The 16,848-nt window shown below is 34.9% G+C and overlaps 1 protein-coding gene across 4 annotated transcripts in view; it reads left to right on the top strand.

Annotated features, from left to right (window-relative positions):
• The first annotated feature begins 1,105 nt into the window (after nucleotides 1–1,105).
• LOC129247763 (helix-loop-helix protein delilah) overlaps nucleotides 1,106–16,848 on the top strand; it is an 85,730-nt gene continuing 69,987 nt past the window's right edge. Inside the window, exon 1 of one of the 4 annotated variants that reach the window (XM_054887074.1) lies at nucleotides 1,106–1,522. The gene's annotated coding sequence lies outside the window, so the exon portion shown is untranslated. The other 3 variants (XM_054887082.1, XM_054887065.1, XM_054887056.1) reach the window with 3 other exon arrangements.

The following is a 16,848-nucleotide window of genomic DNA, read 5'->3' as shown; positions in this document are numbered from 1 at the left end:
AAGTTTGTCTACTATATGTCGAAAACGTTATGAAATCAAATCTAATGAAACCGTTATCAGTCACGATTTTATGATAACCGATTTCACTGTAATGCCAAAAACTTTAAAAATTTTTTGTAAAAATTTCATAACACCATCGGAGTTCTAAACTCGTCCAGATTCTTATAAATATTGTTTCGAATTCGTTCCACTTTCAGCAACTTTTGTGTAGTGGGTGATCACTGGACTGCCTTCAATGCTTCTTGGTTAAACTTATTGAACGAGCAAGTACGAGTATATTGATAGCGATGATGACAATGCTGATGGTGACGCTGATGATGCGGTGCTGGTGGCGACGGTGGTGGTTTACATTTGAAGCGCATGCGTTCATGGTTCAACTGGTTTTGATTGGCTTCATCACACTTTGTATGCACTACTTTTTGTTGTAGCGCTTAGTTATTGGCAACTCTAACCATTTTCGTTGTATTCGCTGACGCCTTACCACTGATATGCTTGGCTGCACGCTGTCAGTAAGTTTGCGATGACAGCCAAGCACTGCAGGCGTCCACAAGCAGGGCACACACAAATCTCCAGACATATGTACATACACACACACGCTTAAGGAATATATAATAATACCTATAAATGAATGCACGGCCGATTATATGTAAGTGCATAAATGAATATTACGGTTTGTTGCATGCGGTGCTTGTAGTAAGCGCAACGAAAATTCATTCATAGAAACCAAACTGTATCGACTTCACATGCACGCCATCGCTGAGCGAGGTTTCAAGCAGCGCTGGTTTTGTTTTTTCTTTTCGTTCCTTCATCTGTTTTTTCTGTTGTTGTAAATATTTACTAATTTTACGCTTTTTTACTGCCTTTGCTGTCGCGCTCACGCTTGCGCTTAACTCTGTGCCGAACAAAAGCGTAGCACCCACGCAAGCGCACAAGTGGGCCGCTTTTGAATGCCACCACCAGCAGCGACCACACTTAAATCAAAGTCAAAACGCCTCCTAACTTACTAAACCGAACTGAGCTGTGCCATAACGTACACGCTCAAGCGCTTGTGCGCGCTCACTCACACTTGACGCGTTCAGTCATCGCTGATCTTGCGCCGCGTTAAGTTGTAGTGCTGGCGCGTATCAAACAAAGCCTTGCGCGCCTCAAAAGTCGCATTTGAAAAGTTACACGCCTGTACGTTGAGCGATTGCGAACGTAAAGTTTAAGATCTGGCAACGCAGTGCTAGCCAACTACATGAACATAAAGTAATCCAGCGTGCGCGTTCTCGATATTGCAGCAGCGCTCGAAGCAGCAGCGCGGCAGTGACGCCATCAAAATATACTTCTAGCGCGCAGTGCGCCTACTAATCGCTGATCGCTGCACATTCAGTACGTTACAGACGCGCGCAGCTAATAGACGTACACATTCTGAAAACTCCAAAGTGCGCGTGCAAGCGAACGATTCAACGTGATGTGAGTAAAAAGAAAAATACTAAACTGACAGCAGTAGGCGCACATCTTTACGCTCGATATATTTTTGGTAAAAATACAAATAGTATTTGTAGATCGCATAATTTGAGTATTTAGTGAGTTAACTCATCGCGAAGCGGTATCGTCATCTGTTGATTTCTTGTGCGCTAGCTATCCACCTCAGTTTGTATTCGTATGCTTCTATGTATACATTTCGATGTCGTGTACTTTTGCTCATACTCTCTCATTTTGGGGTTTATTCTGATTGGGTGCGCGTTATAAATATACCGTTGTGATGCCATGCGGCGATGCGGTATTCTGATGCGGCGAGTGATGAGCGATCTCCACAAAATGAAAATGCGATGCGTGCATAGCTGCGGACAATTCTGATAATCGGATATTTTTAGATTGCATGTGAATTCAGAACGGCAGCAGCAATAGCAACAGCAATAAAAGAAAAAGTCAAATTAGATTCGGCATCGAAAAAATCAGCAGCTAGTGGATATACATATGTATGAACACATACCTACCTACCTACATATGTATAGGTGTATATTGTTATATTATGTTGGTGAATTTTGATTAACGCTGGCGGCAGTACGACATTGATTTCCTGGTGTAAGGTTCGGGAAATTTGGAGCAATAAGTTACAGACTGAGTGAGAAAAGGGGCAAATGCATCATAGTGCAATAGGTGATGGGTGATGGATTTATTGTGGCAAAAACAAATTTAAAACAAAATCTCATATAAATATGTAAATTTGTCGCGTGTGGTGTTGTGGTGTTGGGGGATGAATGAAAAAAAAAGAAGAAAGAAAAGAACAAATAAAAATAAAAATAAAATCTGTGGAGAATATTTCCGGCGACTTTTATGAGATTCAATAAAAGCATATAAAAATATCCTCTGGCTACAAAGTGTCTGAGTGCATTTTTGCCGAAGACAGCATAAGCAACGTTTTCTACCCCAGCAAGACAACAATTGACTGAGTGATTTATTGGTTAGCGCATGTCAGCGCTCCAGGAGTACTTGAAGTTATACTATGTAGGTATATTCGTACTGTGAAGGCAAACTAAGAATGGAAATTCCAAAAATAAAAGTAAAATACTACACTAGGAGTAGAACTAAAAAAGGCGATTTAATAATGCAGAAATAAAATTCAACAAAAGGTTATTTAATACATTTAGAAAATTACCAAAGTGGAGAAAAATATATTTGCTCAAATTTTTGTGAAGAACTTGAAAAAAAGAAGAAACAAAAAATTGTATAAAAATTTATTATTAGAGGAAAGAATATATTCAAAATAAAAAATAACATAAATAAAATTAAAAAATAAAAAAAGAATGAAATAAAAAAATAAAAAAAGAATGAAATAAAAAAATAAAAATATTTAATTTGTTGTTAGAGGAAGGAAAGGATATTGAAAATGAAAAATAGAATAAATAAAATTAAAAAAAAGAATGAAATAAAAAAATTAAAAATTTTTAATATCACGTCAACATTTTTACCCATTTAGACTTTTTTTTAATGTTCATTATTTTTATATAACTCATCCTCCAATGAAAAGCATTTTAATCCAAATTTAAAATTTTATAAGAAAATTATTGTATACGAAAATTAGCAAAACTCGACCAACTTTTTTCGTAATTTTACGATTTTAATTATAATAGAATTTCTACAAATATTTTTCCTTTGCAGTTTTACCTCTCATTAAATTCTATAACAATAAAATGAAAGTGTGTACTTGCCAAAAATGACGCTGATTTTTTATAATTTTTTCTCCCAACGGTGTTGCGTGTTTCCTCCATATAAAAAATATGCATTCCTTATATGGCACAAATTAAGAGACAAAAAAAAACTATAAAAAATCAATAGGATTTTTCAGCTACTTTCAACTTGCACTTTATTGCTCTAAACTTTGGTAAGCCACAAAACTACATCGCAAACATTTCGCTAGTAATTCTAATTAAAATCGTGAAACTGGAATGAAAAATTTGTAGAGTTTTTCTAATTTTCATATAACATTTTCAACTTGAACTTATATGGTTTTCATTAGACAATGAACTATACCTTTATATAAAAAAGAGTGAGCATTCACAAAAAACAAAACACAAAAAATATAAGAATGTTGACGTGCTATCAAGTTGTCGCATGTTGTGTATATGTGTGTGACTATATGTACCCAAATATCTTCACACATAATCAATTTGAGTGACTGATTCCGCAATGACAATAATCAAAAGCTTTTTATTATTTTTAATAATTTAATTAATAAACAAAAAAATTATAAAACTCAAAAATAAAAATTTAAATTAAATAAAATTCAGTATGGATGAATTTGGTCCGGATAAAGCTTTAAATATTAAATAAAATGTAATTTGTGCTTCTCTCTATAAATTCGAACAAAACATGTTTGATACCCTTCACCCGAAGAAGGAAGCTAGGTTTAAAGGGGCGCAAACTTAACTCTAGCCGGGGATATGAAATATCTTGATAAAACCCTTGTAATCCTTGATAAAACCTTGATCTGAAAAAATAATTTATCGTACGTCACAAATAAAGCTTCGAGAGCAATTTACATCTGCCAAAGGCTTTACGGTAAAACATGGTGCCTGCGACCAAAGATAAAGGCATGGTCTTATAAGCCAATAGTAGTGCCAATGATCACCTACGCCTCTTTGGTATGGTGGCCAAGTAGATCAAATTAAGACTCAGATGACACTTAACAAGGTATACAGAGTAACCTATCTGAGCGTAACGCGAACGAACTTGCCCCACAACGGCTTTGGGAATAGTCACTGGGCTCATTTCACTCCACCTTGTAGCCAAACGGTCGGCAGCTACTGCAGTCCTAAGGCTTCCCAATCATTTCGTCTTAAAGAAGGCAATATTAGAGAGCATGTAAGAGTTCAAGAATCATCATGAGTGATTGCTCAGCGTGGAGAATGGGGTCCAAAATGAAAGTGTTGAGGCTGGAATTGGCGGACCACACTTCATGAAGGCAATGGCAATAGGAAAAACGTCTTGCATTTTTCAGGCGGAGGTCCAAGCCTTAGAGTTATATGGCCGGGAATGTCTTCGTAGAGGCACCCGTGGTGTCAATAACAAAATTCTCTCTGACAGTCAAGCAGCTCTAAAATCACTTGATAGCTTCTCGTTTCAATCGAGGTTAGTCTGGCAATGTTTCAAAATTCTCGAAACACTAGCATTCAGAAACTTGGTTACTCTGGTATGGGTACCGGGACATGAGGGCCTCGAAGGGAATGAACTTACGGACACTTTAGAGAAAAAGGGGGCAAACACTCCCTTCATTGGTACTGAACCTTTCTGTGGAGTAAACAGTTTTAAAAGTGTCTTTCTACGTAACGTAACAACGAGGCCTAATCGAGTACTGGAGAGCCCAAATAGGGATGTGACAATCGAAAAGACTCATTGATCCAGAACGTATAAAGGTACAGGCAATCCTTAACATCAGCAGAAAAGACATAAAACTCTACTTTGAGCTGCCAACAGGACATTGTGAACTTAATTACCACATGAAAAAAATTTGTGTGTCAGAAAATGTTTCTTGTAAACTCTGCAAAGAGGCACAAGTAACAACAGAACTTGTTCTATGCCACTGCCCAACAGTGGCACAGCATAGACTAAATAACCAGGTAAACGGGGTTATAGATCCAAACCTCTTTGTAGAAATGAAGCCTACAGCAGCTCTAGGACTTATTAATAGCCTAAAATTGTTTGAGTAAGCCACATGGCTTACATCCCTTTAGATACGTTAGTAGGGACAAATTTCCAAAAAACAAAGTCGTAAATTTTAAGCGGTCAAGTAGTTTTAAAGTGATTATGGCTTTTAATGTGCGTAGAATTTATTTTTTATCTTCGATATGTCCTCCATTTCCACAACTTCCGCAAAACAATTTTAACATCGTTGTAATCAGCATAAAAAGTTGTATCGAACCTCACTTTTTTCTAGCGAAACGGGGAGTATTTTTTAGTTATAGCGGAGTATTTTTAATTTTCAAAAACGAGAAACGAGAAACGAGTCGTGATTGACAATTCCGCACATTTTCAGTAATTTAAATTCGTGTCGTACACAAATCGAAAAGAATGGATTAAATTGAGTTCACAACTCGGCCAACAAACTTTCCATAAGTGTGTACTAAAGAGAGAAATAGATGAATGCGGAAAAAAATCAATGGGTTTGATAATAGGCAATTCGGATTTGGAGACTATGCTGCTGGTGATGATTATCTGAGCGAAAAAAATATTCATGAAAAGTGAAAAGAAAGGCAACCAGTATAAATACAGAAAACAAATTTCTTCAGAGATGACTGTTCTGAAAAATCAGAGTAATAACTTTAATGTTACAAAAAGTTGGAATTATATGGGACTTCTTACTATTTTTTTTTTTTTTTTTTGGATTTTTTTTATGTTTTTTTCACACGAAGTATCATAAATTCAAATAGGCGCTCTAATGTAAGGTATAGGCATCCCTTCAGAACTAAAAATAGAATATCAATAAATGTTAAACACAATCGGCTTATACGTTTATGTCTTTACTGTGATGCGATTACGAATAATTTCCTTAAAATAATATAAATAAACACATACATTTTCAATATTTTACAAATCAGCTACTCAGACGGCAGCACTCACCCCAGGCATTTAAAATTAATTCGAATTCTTAATTTAAAATTGAACCGTAAAAAAATTAAATGTGAATAAAAAACTATGTAATATGCATGAAATAAAACCTATAATCCCATAAATCAAAATAATGATAAAATCAAATATAATATATTTCGGTGTATCCAAGCTATGAAAGGTTATTTTTATTTGTTACTTAATTACTTAAATTAGTCAAATATTTTTTGTTCGCTTTTTGCTCACAAATCCCACTTTTCATAGTTATTTAAAAATTTGGTGTTTTTATTTTTTTGTGCCTCTGAACTTCAGCCGATGCGCTTAAACATTTTTTTTTGGTTCTGAAATGCCAATTTTCATATTTACTTAAAAATATGGGTTTCTTTTATTTTCACTTTCCTCGTATTATATAATTTTTTTTTATGAACGTATTAGTTAAAAAAAATTTATAAATTTATTAATTTAAGAATTTTTATTCTTTTTGTAGTAAAAAAAATTCTCTCAAATATCCTTTTTCATAACCAGTTAAAAAAATGTTTTATGATGACTTTTTGCTCTGCAATGTTATATTTTAAAAACATATATATCGTATTTTTTTAGCACCGTAGGCCTAAGTAGCTAATGCGCTGTATTAATTAGTGTAATTTTCCATATTGCTCTAATAAATAATAATAATAATACTTTTTTTGTCCTTTTTCCGTATTTATCCTTATTTTATTTATCTTTTTTTATTATTTCGGTCATAATTACATACTCAAAATTTCTTTTTGTTTGTTTATCTCGTTTGTGTAATAGTTACTCAACTTTTTCGTTGTTTTTGGTGCGTTTTTGCTTTCAAAAAATATTTCTCCCGCTTACGTAAAAGTATGTTATCCGTTTTTTTAACTTTTTTTTAATTTATAAGTTTTCCAAAATAAAAATCATCTCTCTCAGCCATTTCTCATACATAGTTACTTGAAAAAATTTAAGTTTTGTAGGCATTTATTTGTTCCCAAAAAAAGTATTTTTAAAAATATTTATTTGAAAAAAAAAGTTTTTTTATTGTAAATTTTTCTTTTTCTATACATTTTTGTTTTATTGAGGGGGAACGCCACTGTGAGGGGTCAAATAATAGTCGATTTTTGGGATTTTTTTTTATAAGAAGGAATGATTATTTGAGGAACGCACAAAAAGCAATTTGTTAAGTATGTATTAAACTATGCTGATGTAAATTTTTATTAAAAAATATTGAAAATTGACAAATTTATGAAAATAAACGTAACTAGCTAAAAAAAATGACGTCATCTGGTGGCAAATCAAAATCAAAGAATCAAAAATTTTATTAATCTCCATAATAATGGCTATCGTTGTACGTAGCCGTTTTTTTTTTTGACAAAATGGTGGTGATTTGAATTTCGATGTGTGTTTTTCATCATTTGTTTGATTTTCAACAGGCTCAAAAAAATAGTTATTTTCAAAATTTTGCAAATCGGCTACGTACAACGATAGCCAATGCGATAACAAAAATTAAAAAAAAAGATAATTAAATTCGGTTCATTAGTCTTCGAGAAATTGTTGCCACCGTATCAAAAAAAGTCGTTTCGAGAAAAAGGCGTTTGAAATAAATCATCGTATCGTAAGCGCTACGGGGCCGAACCGACGGGCGCTCACTTAAGTGCACATAGAATCGGGAATAAAGCGAATTTCGCTTTAAAGTTTTTACATTTTCTTAAGTAGTTATACTAACAATTTATGCAAAAAAAATCGATTTTTTTGAATTTTCAGGGTGGCGTTCCACCTTAATTTATCAGCGGACAGTTAATTTAAAAAAAAATTTTGGGTCGTCTCTTTACTCTCTCTTTACTCATTTTTCATGTTTACTTTAAAAATATACGCTTCTTGTTTTTCAACATTTCCCTTTTTAACCACTTTTTTTAAACAATTTATCAGTTTTTCAAAACAAAATTTTCTCAACTGAAATTTCTCAAAACTTCTTAATTTTTTTTGGTGCCTTTTTGCTATTAAATGCCATTTTTAATAATTACTTTGAAAAGTTTAGTTTTTGTAATTTTTTCCTTTTTCATAATTTTTTATCAGTTTTCAAAAACAAAATTATATCTCTCGAATGTAATTCTTTATAACTACTTAAACTTTTTTATGCTTTTGGAGCCCTTTTGCTATTAAATGCCATTTTTAGTAATTACTTTAAAAAGCTCAGTTTTTGTAAATTTTTCCTTTTTCATAATTTTTTATCAATTTTTAAAAACGAAATTCTGTCTCTCAATTGTAATTTTTCATAATTTACAATTTTTTTTTGTTTTTGGTGCCTTTTTGCTATTAAATGCCATTTTTAATAATTACTTTAAAAAGTTTAGTATTTGTAAATTTTTCCTTTTCTCACAATTTTTTTATCAATTTTTAATAACAAAATTATATCTCTCGAATGTAATTTTTCATAATTACTTAAAACTTTTTTTATGATTTTGGTGCCTTTTTGCTATTAAATAATTATAAATTTTGCCGTTTTTAATAATTACTTTTAATGGTTTAGTTTTTGTGAATTTTTATTTTTTCACAACTTTTTTGATCAACTTTTTTTATCAGTTTTTCGAAACAAAATTGTATCTCTCAATCGCTTTTTTTGTTTCGAAATGCCACTTTGCATAGTAGCTTCAACATTTTGTTAAGTTTTCCTATTTACTTAAAAATGTGTTTTGTGTTTTTCTTTTTTTTAACCTTTTCCTTTTTTATAAATGGCTTTATTATTTTTCCAAAACAAATATTTTCCATCTCAAATATTCTTTTTCATAACTTCTTCTTCTTCTTCTTAATTGGCGCTATAACCGCTTACGCGATTTTGGCCGAGTTTAACAAAGCGCGCCAGTCGTTTCTTTCTCGTGATAACCGGCCCCAGTTGGACACACCAAGTGAAGCCCAGTCTTTCTCCACCTGATCTTTCCAACGCAGAGGAGGCCTTCCTCTTCCTCTGCTACCACCAGCTGGTACCGCATCGAATACTTTCAATGCCGGAGCGTTTGTATACATTCGAACGACATGACCCAGTCAACGTAGCCGCTTTTTCATAACTACTTTCCATAAAAAAAGGATTTGTTACGCCTTTTTGCGCGGAAATGCAATTTTTCATAGTTACTTAAACAAATATCTTCTTTTTTCTTATAATTTCACCATTTTTAATCAATTTAGCAGTTTTTCAGAACAAAAGTTATGTCTCTCAATATTAACTTTTTATAAATACTCAATTTTTTTATTTGTGCGACATTTTTTTACTCAAATGCCATTCTTCATGATTGTTTTTTTAGAGCCTCAAATGCCATTTTCATGGTAACTTACTTAAAAATATGTTTTTTTTTAACTTTTCCTTTTATATCCTATTTTAATTATCAACCCACCAATTATTCAAAACAAACATTTTTCCTTTCAAATAACCCTTTTCATTACTACTTAAAAATATTTTTGTATGCCTTTTTGCTCTCAAATGCCATTTTTCGTAGTTATTAGAAAAAAAATTCTATAGGCCTTTTTGCGTTGAAATGCTATTTTTCATAATTACTTCAAAAATTTAGTTTTGTTTATTTTTTATGCCTTTTTGCTCTCAATTTTCTCTTTTCGTAATTACTTAAAAATATTTGTTTTTGCAAATAGTTCCTTTTTTATCAATTTTTTTATCTAATATTTATTTATTTATTTAAAGAAAAAATTATCTCAGAAAAAAACAAAAAAGAGCGCAAAAAGAGGTACGTGTATAACTTCAACTCCTCAACCTCACGACACTCACCCATAAAAAAAATAGCAAGCAATTTAACAAATCTGTAATTTGTTGCTCTATTTATTACAGCTGACGCCTTCTCACTCCTTAAAGTCTAACACTCGCCCACGAATGAAGTAATATTTGCACAATTAGATTAAAAGTAATAAATGTTTTATGCACTCGCTCATGAATGCAAATTAACAGGCAAAGTAAACAAATAAATATCAGCAAGCAGGCTCAGGCGGCACCAGAGTGAGGCGGTGAAGCGGTGTAGCAGTGATATTGTGTATAGTGAATTAGTGATACAATAAGACAGTGATACAATAAGACAGTGAAGCAGTGAAGTAGCGAAGCAACTCAGCGAACCTCAAAAAGTCATAATGAACTATTACCGAGCTCATCAGCTATAAAAGATAATATCAGTAGGCATCGATACCTCCAGGCAGACAACAAACGCAGACAGTTAAGCAGCCAGCAAACAAAGGCGGAACACCACCAAAGTAAGACATTAAGCAAAGCATACTTAAGCACGCACTTTCTTACATATTTACATAATTACATACATACTTAGACTGCCTTTCTTGCATGTAAATTTAGGTACGTGCTTACATACATATAATATAAAATAGTTACTAAACAGCACATTCCTAAGGATATTGTATGGAATTTGATGAAGGGGTTTGTTTTGTTGTTGTTGTTTTTGTCTTTTTGCTGGCATTACCATTATTGGCCTACTAACTGTTCTTCTTGCAAAAAGCATAAAATCCTTAATTTAAATAATAACAAAGAATATCGCTCAAGGCGTCTCAAAAATGTCTATATTTTTAATAGTACATACAAACATATAAACATCCTCCTCACTCATTACTGCACGTACAAAAGCTAGGCAGTCTATCTGCTTACTTGCGGCGAATACGAATACAATAAAAGTCATATTATTTATATATTGGCACACAAATATACAGGGTGGCTGAGGAATTTTGATGCAAAAACAAGCTTAAACAACTTTACAAAAATGTTACTCATACGCATGCAGGGCGCGCTAACTTAATTTGGTCAATGGAACTATTTAGCAATTTGATAAAGCTCACTAAACTAAAAAAAAATGCGTTTTTATATTATATTAAGAGGTTAGGCCAGTACAACGGTGGATATTGGAATTTTTTAGCGGCGCAATGAAATAAATCGAAATTCTGAAAAAGTTGCTTTTTATGCATATCCTCAATTGTATAAATTAGTATTATTAATCAATTAAGCAAATTAAGATAAAATCGAGTTGCGGCTGCGGATATTTCTTGAAGAGCGTCCAACCGGACCAACTGCTGCTGCAATTTTTAATTTGCGGTCAGCAAGTAAATTATTTATAAAAACTAGAATATTTATAAAAATGAAGCACGAAATATCCTTTAGGTCAAAGTGTCGGCTTTCCGGCCATATTACAGATGCTAAACTATAAAAATATATAGAAATCGATTGATATATCGAAAGCTAAAATGGTGGAAATATTTTTTTTAAATACTAATATAATATTTCGAAGCAGTCCATTCGAAGTCAACTGGACTCAATTTGAGTTCTGAGTCCAATCTACTTGAGAAATGTTAAAAAAGAATTTCTGGAAACAATTATAAGCGGAAATAATTTTTCTGGAAATTTTTTTTTGGGAATTTTTTTGTTTTCTTCTTTATTTTTTTTTTTAATTTAAACTTTCTTTCTAATTTTTTCCATAAGTTTTAAATTTTTTTCATTAATAGCTCAGGATATGCTCAATAATCCGCGAAAGTTCCATAGTGGGACATATACGTACAGTGAACCAGTGAGCAATACGATGCATCTGCTTACTAATTTAAATACGCAGCGAAAATTCGATTGATTCAAAAACCATGGATCACTAACAGTATTTGGCACTGATTTCCTGTGCATATTGAATATAACTAAAAAAGTTACGGGAATCCCATTATGAAACTTTCAAGGATTACTTTGTATAGTCTCGGATATTAATGAAAGAAAGAATACAAAATCTGAGAGGGAGTGTTTAAAAAAAAAACATTTTCCAAAATACAAACAACAAATAAAATTTCCCAAAAATTTTAAACAAATTAATAGATAAACTATCTAAGACTTTTTGAAGTGAAACTTCTTAGACGTCGATGGACGAGCGAGAATGGAGAGTAAAATTTCAAGGCCATGCAACGTTTTTGTCATTTTCGTTCCGCGAGAGAGAAAAAAGATATAACGTAGAGGAAAAGGAGAGAGAGAGCTATATCTTATATAAATCTTAGATACACTTTCGAGCTCGAGGGCAGGGTGGGCGGAGGTGTATATTCCTAACATCTGGGGATATCCTTCAGTTTTCGGCTCCCCGACTATTGTAGTGTCTTTCAGGCTGAACTGATGGCAATAATGAATGCCGCGACACTGATACAGTGTGATGCGATATCCGGAAATGATATCTACATTTTCACTAATAGCCAAGTGGTGATAAAATCCCTCACAAAACAGTCGACAACCTCCAAGGTAGCCATAAAATGCCGCACATCTCTTAACGAGATGACTGAGTCATTTCACCTAAAGGTAACATGGGTTCCTAGTCATCGCGACATTGAGGATAACTGTAGAGCCGATGAACTAGCAAGACTCGGCACTAAATTGTCTGACGAGCACATAGATAATTACATAGGGATAAATTTACAAACATGTAAGCTACTCATCCTTGAAGAAATTGTAAAGAAAGAAAACGAAGATGGCGTACTGAAACCACCTGCAAAATCGCGCGTCAACTAAATGCTAAACGCACGGAATCTCTGCTAAGCCAAAATAAACACAGTCTTAGCACATTGATCTCACTCATAGCGGGGCACTGCCTAATAGGTAGACACGCCCAAGGGACGGGTGTGCAAACACATGACTTCTGTAGAAGTTGTCTAGATGAGGACGAGGAAGAGACAATCTCGTACCTACTGTGCCACTGCTCTGCTCTATCCAGACGCAGGTTTACTATTCTGGGACAATTTTTTAATGAGTTAGAAGATCTCAGTTCTACAGAAATCAGAGATATTTTAAAATTTTTGAAAATCACACACTGGTTTAGGAGAGACAGGGACAAGCTCCCCACGCGGCATCACAATGGGCTATGAGCTTCAGTATATCCCACAGGACAACCGCTTCAACCTAACCTAACCTAGATACACTTTAGGCTATTCACGTCTCACTTTTGTGGCGGCCGCCGTAGCCGAGTGGGTTGGTGCGTGATTACCATTCGGAATTCACAGAGAGGTCGTTGGTTCGAATCTCGGTGAAAGAAAAATTAATAAAAACATTTTTCTAATAGCGGTCGCCCCTCGGCAGGCAATAGCAAACCTCCGAGTGCATTTCTGCCATGAAAAAGCTCCTCATAAAAATATCTGCCGTTCGGAGTCGGCTTGAAACTGTAGGTCCCTTCATTTGTGGAATAACATCAAGACGCACACCACAAATAGGAGGAGGAGCTCGGCCAAACACCTAACAGAAGTGTAAGCGCCACATATATATAATTTTTTTTTTTTTTTTTTTTTGTGCGGTCCTTCGTCTTTTCTCCCACTCCTACACCAAGGCTCTAGTTTAAGTCGTACGACGTAACTGTATTGTAGGAGCAAGAGAGAACCATTATATACAAGACGTTAGAATATAACAGAGAGAGAAAGAGAGTGACGCGTAAACGTACAGCACTATCGCCATATTACTATAGTAGAGCGTAAGAGAGCAACACATTGTTAGAATAGGATAGATAGTATTGCGCATACGCGTGCCTTGTCTATGCACGTTATAATGTTAGACGTGCGCACGGCTCTAACGACACGCCAATACATCGGAGCGAGAGAGAGCAACGCATAGTTAGAATACCACAGAACATATTGTTTTTGTACATTTTTGTGTATTTGTATTCTCCGCAAGTGTTGTGAATTTACTTAGATATATATTCTTTCTCTCTCTCTCTCTCATTTTCTCTCGGGTCGCTCCCTCTTTCTTTGTCTGCTTTGAAAGTTTCACTTCTGTTATGCACTTTTTTTATTAAAAACAACTGAAAATATTTCACTTTATAAAACTTTATACCAAAATTTTCCTCTTTGAATAAATCTCAACATAACTAATTTTTCGGTTTACTTATTATGTATCCACAGGTTTATAAATAAACCAGTTTTCCAGAAAAATTTACGGCAATGCCCAAAAAACTTAGATCACTTGACATGGAGTGGTATTTAGGCATTTTTCCCACCTTATTCCTCCAAGAATTTCACTTTAGATCACTGACCTGATCTTTTAATGTTATCCTTTTACAATTTATCCCAACTGGTCTGCAAAAACCACATCGATAAAGTGACCGCCGTTGTAGATAAAATAAAAGAAAATTCTTCTTTTTTGTTTAAATAATCCATCACTTTTGCCTGCGACTCTGATATTTCGGCTCGAATACTGTCTTTTAGAGCTTTTATAGTCTTCAGGATGTTGGCATACGTTTTATCTTTTATTAATCTCTGCAAAAAGTAGTCGGTTTTAGTCAAATCCCCACGGACATTCGAAGTCTGTCAGACAAACTTAGCTCAACTATTTCAATCCGATCCAAACGATATGGTTTGCTTCCATTAATTTTTAAGTGGAATGCACTTTGATTTGAAATTCACCTTTTACAAGGTGGCGCCAATTTAATCATGAATTTTACTTCTGAATAACTTTCTTACTAAACATAAAATAGTTATTGTCTTTATTTTAAATGAATGAAATGGAATTGATTACTTAATTAGAAACAAAAACATTTAATTTCTTCATCAACGCTTTTCAACAGTCACCCTGTATTTTACACCATATGTACGTAAAAGATGCCTTTTGAAAAGCGCACTACCGTACGGAAACGCGAACTGCCGGGCCTACGGACAGCCAGCTAGACAGACAATCAAATAGACGAGATGGTTAGACTAACATCTCGTGCGATATTCTTATGGTATAAGCATATACATATTTATATATGCACATATAAACATACATATGTAGTAAATGCCTTTATTCATGGCTACTTGTAAATGTGGAGACAAAGAAAGCAGAAAGGCGTGATGACTCGCTAGTTGGCAGGCGAAAAGATAGGCACGCTCATATAAAATAAATTTGTGCAGACTTTGTATGCAAGTAAGTGCTCAGATGCGCTACAGTTGCGTGAAATAAAAATTGGAGAGTTTTTTAAGACGTATGTAGATCGTTCACTGGGAATGTTTAGTGCACTCTGGCACCTGATCAAAGCATATAAATTTTTAAAATTTGTTTTCCAAGTTCTGGTTTTGTGCGTCTATCGAAGAAACTTATACGGAATATAATGGAGTTTTCGCATATATTTAATTTTTATGTTATTTTTTCTCTATTAATAATGTAGATTAAACCCCAAGCGTACCGAATGAATAATCTCCGCTGTAGAACGATTGCCAGTGAGGTACGGTAAACTAGGCAGGCCTAGTTTACTGGGGCGGCAGCCCTTGGTCGGGAAAAAACCCAAGTCATTCCTGTAACGTAGAACTGGCTGTCATGGGAATGGAATCCGCGGCGACCCTCTTCACCACCTGGACAAAAGAGGTCAAACTGAAACTTAAGGTAAAAGTCGATGGCATCCCAATTCCGACTGTAAACAACCCCAGAATATTGGGAGTTACCATCGACAGTTTGCTCTCCTTCTCAGCGCATACAACCGCTATTGCTACTAAAGTCTAGAATCGCAACAAGGTCTACAAATCACTTGCCGGAAGTACTTGGGGCAAAGACAAAGAAATGTTGCTATCGACATTTAAGGCAATAGACCCGCCTGGATCTAAACTATGTTGCGCCTGTCTGGTCGCCTGGAATCAGTGATTCGCAGTGGACAAAGCTACATACCTCCCAAAACACTGCGACAGGATGTCTTCTGATGTCCCCAATACAACATCTTCATGACAAGGTCCATATGCTACCTGTGAAGGAGCATAATAAACTGCTCAGCAAGCAATTCCTGCTAGGATGTTTCCGCAGATCTCACCCATGCAGACACCTTCCACGTCATGCCAGGCATGTTAGGAGGTACTTCCTCAACTACTCGGACGAGTTCCAGGACAAAACAGACCGACAGCTACTGGATCGGACAGTGTACCGACAGACAATCAACGACATTCATCGGGAGACCCTTACCACCTTCTTTAGCTCCCGACCACCGAATGCCGTTATCGGAGTCCAACCACCACCCATCGCAGACGTAGAGCTCCAACTTCCCCGACAGTCCCGCGTAACCTTGGCACAACTACGTTCTGGATACTGTAGCAGGTTAAACTTCTACTTATCCAGAATCCGCACGACACTAACTACCTTCTCACATGCCCAATAAACGCACTCATCTAACACCCCTCTTCCTCTGGACCCAACCCGTCGAAATAGCTAGTTTCCTGGGCCTACCGTTAGATGAGCTAAACGAAGACGACCGGTGATTACACAACACTGTAAGGGCAAAGTTATTGCCACAAATACAACAACGATTAGCTGTTTCCTTGTCGTTCCCCGACAGTCGGATCTATGTAATCGGCCTAACCCTTAGTTAAAACGGGCTAAAAAATTATATTTATTATATTATATTTGCGTGCTATAAAAACAACAAAAACAACACAATTTTGTCAATGCGATGCTGGTCTTAAAAGTTCGGTCTCTGCTTGACTAGTACGTGAAGATCTTAAGAAAAGATCTTAGCCCATCTCCGTATAAAATACCAGCAGTACAGAAATTAAGGTCATCAGATCGCTGCTTCAATCCTATAGGCGGCGTGATGTTGAAAGTTAAGCCGAACGTTGCCGAATTTGTGGAAAGAGTAACACTCTCGAGACTCTCAACATCTCACTACATCCCCTGAGACATCCTTGACCCATATTTTTAGGAGCTTATTATGAGTTATCAGCGGTGATTCATCACATCTAGGATTATAAGAATCATCTAGTTGTCAAATATTTCTAAAAAGGCGGTGAGGCGCA

The sequence above is a fragment of the Anastrepha obliqua genome, chromosome 1 (genome assembly GCF_027943255.1).
Source record: "Anastrepha obliqua isolate idAnaObli1 chromosome 1, idAnaObli1_1.0, whole genome shotgun sequence".
Taxonomy (NCBI): domain Eukaryota; kingdom Metazoa; phylum Arthropoda; class Insecta; order Diptera; family Tephritidae; genus Anastrepha; species Anastrepha obliqua.
The sequence above is the reverse complement of the archived record's forward strand: the minus strand, read 5'-3'. Positions and strand labels throughout refer to the sequence as shown.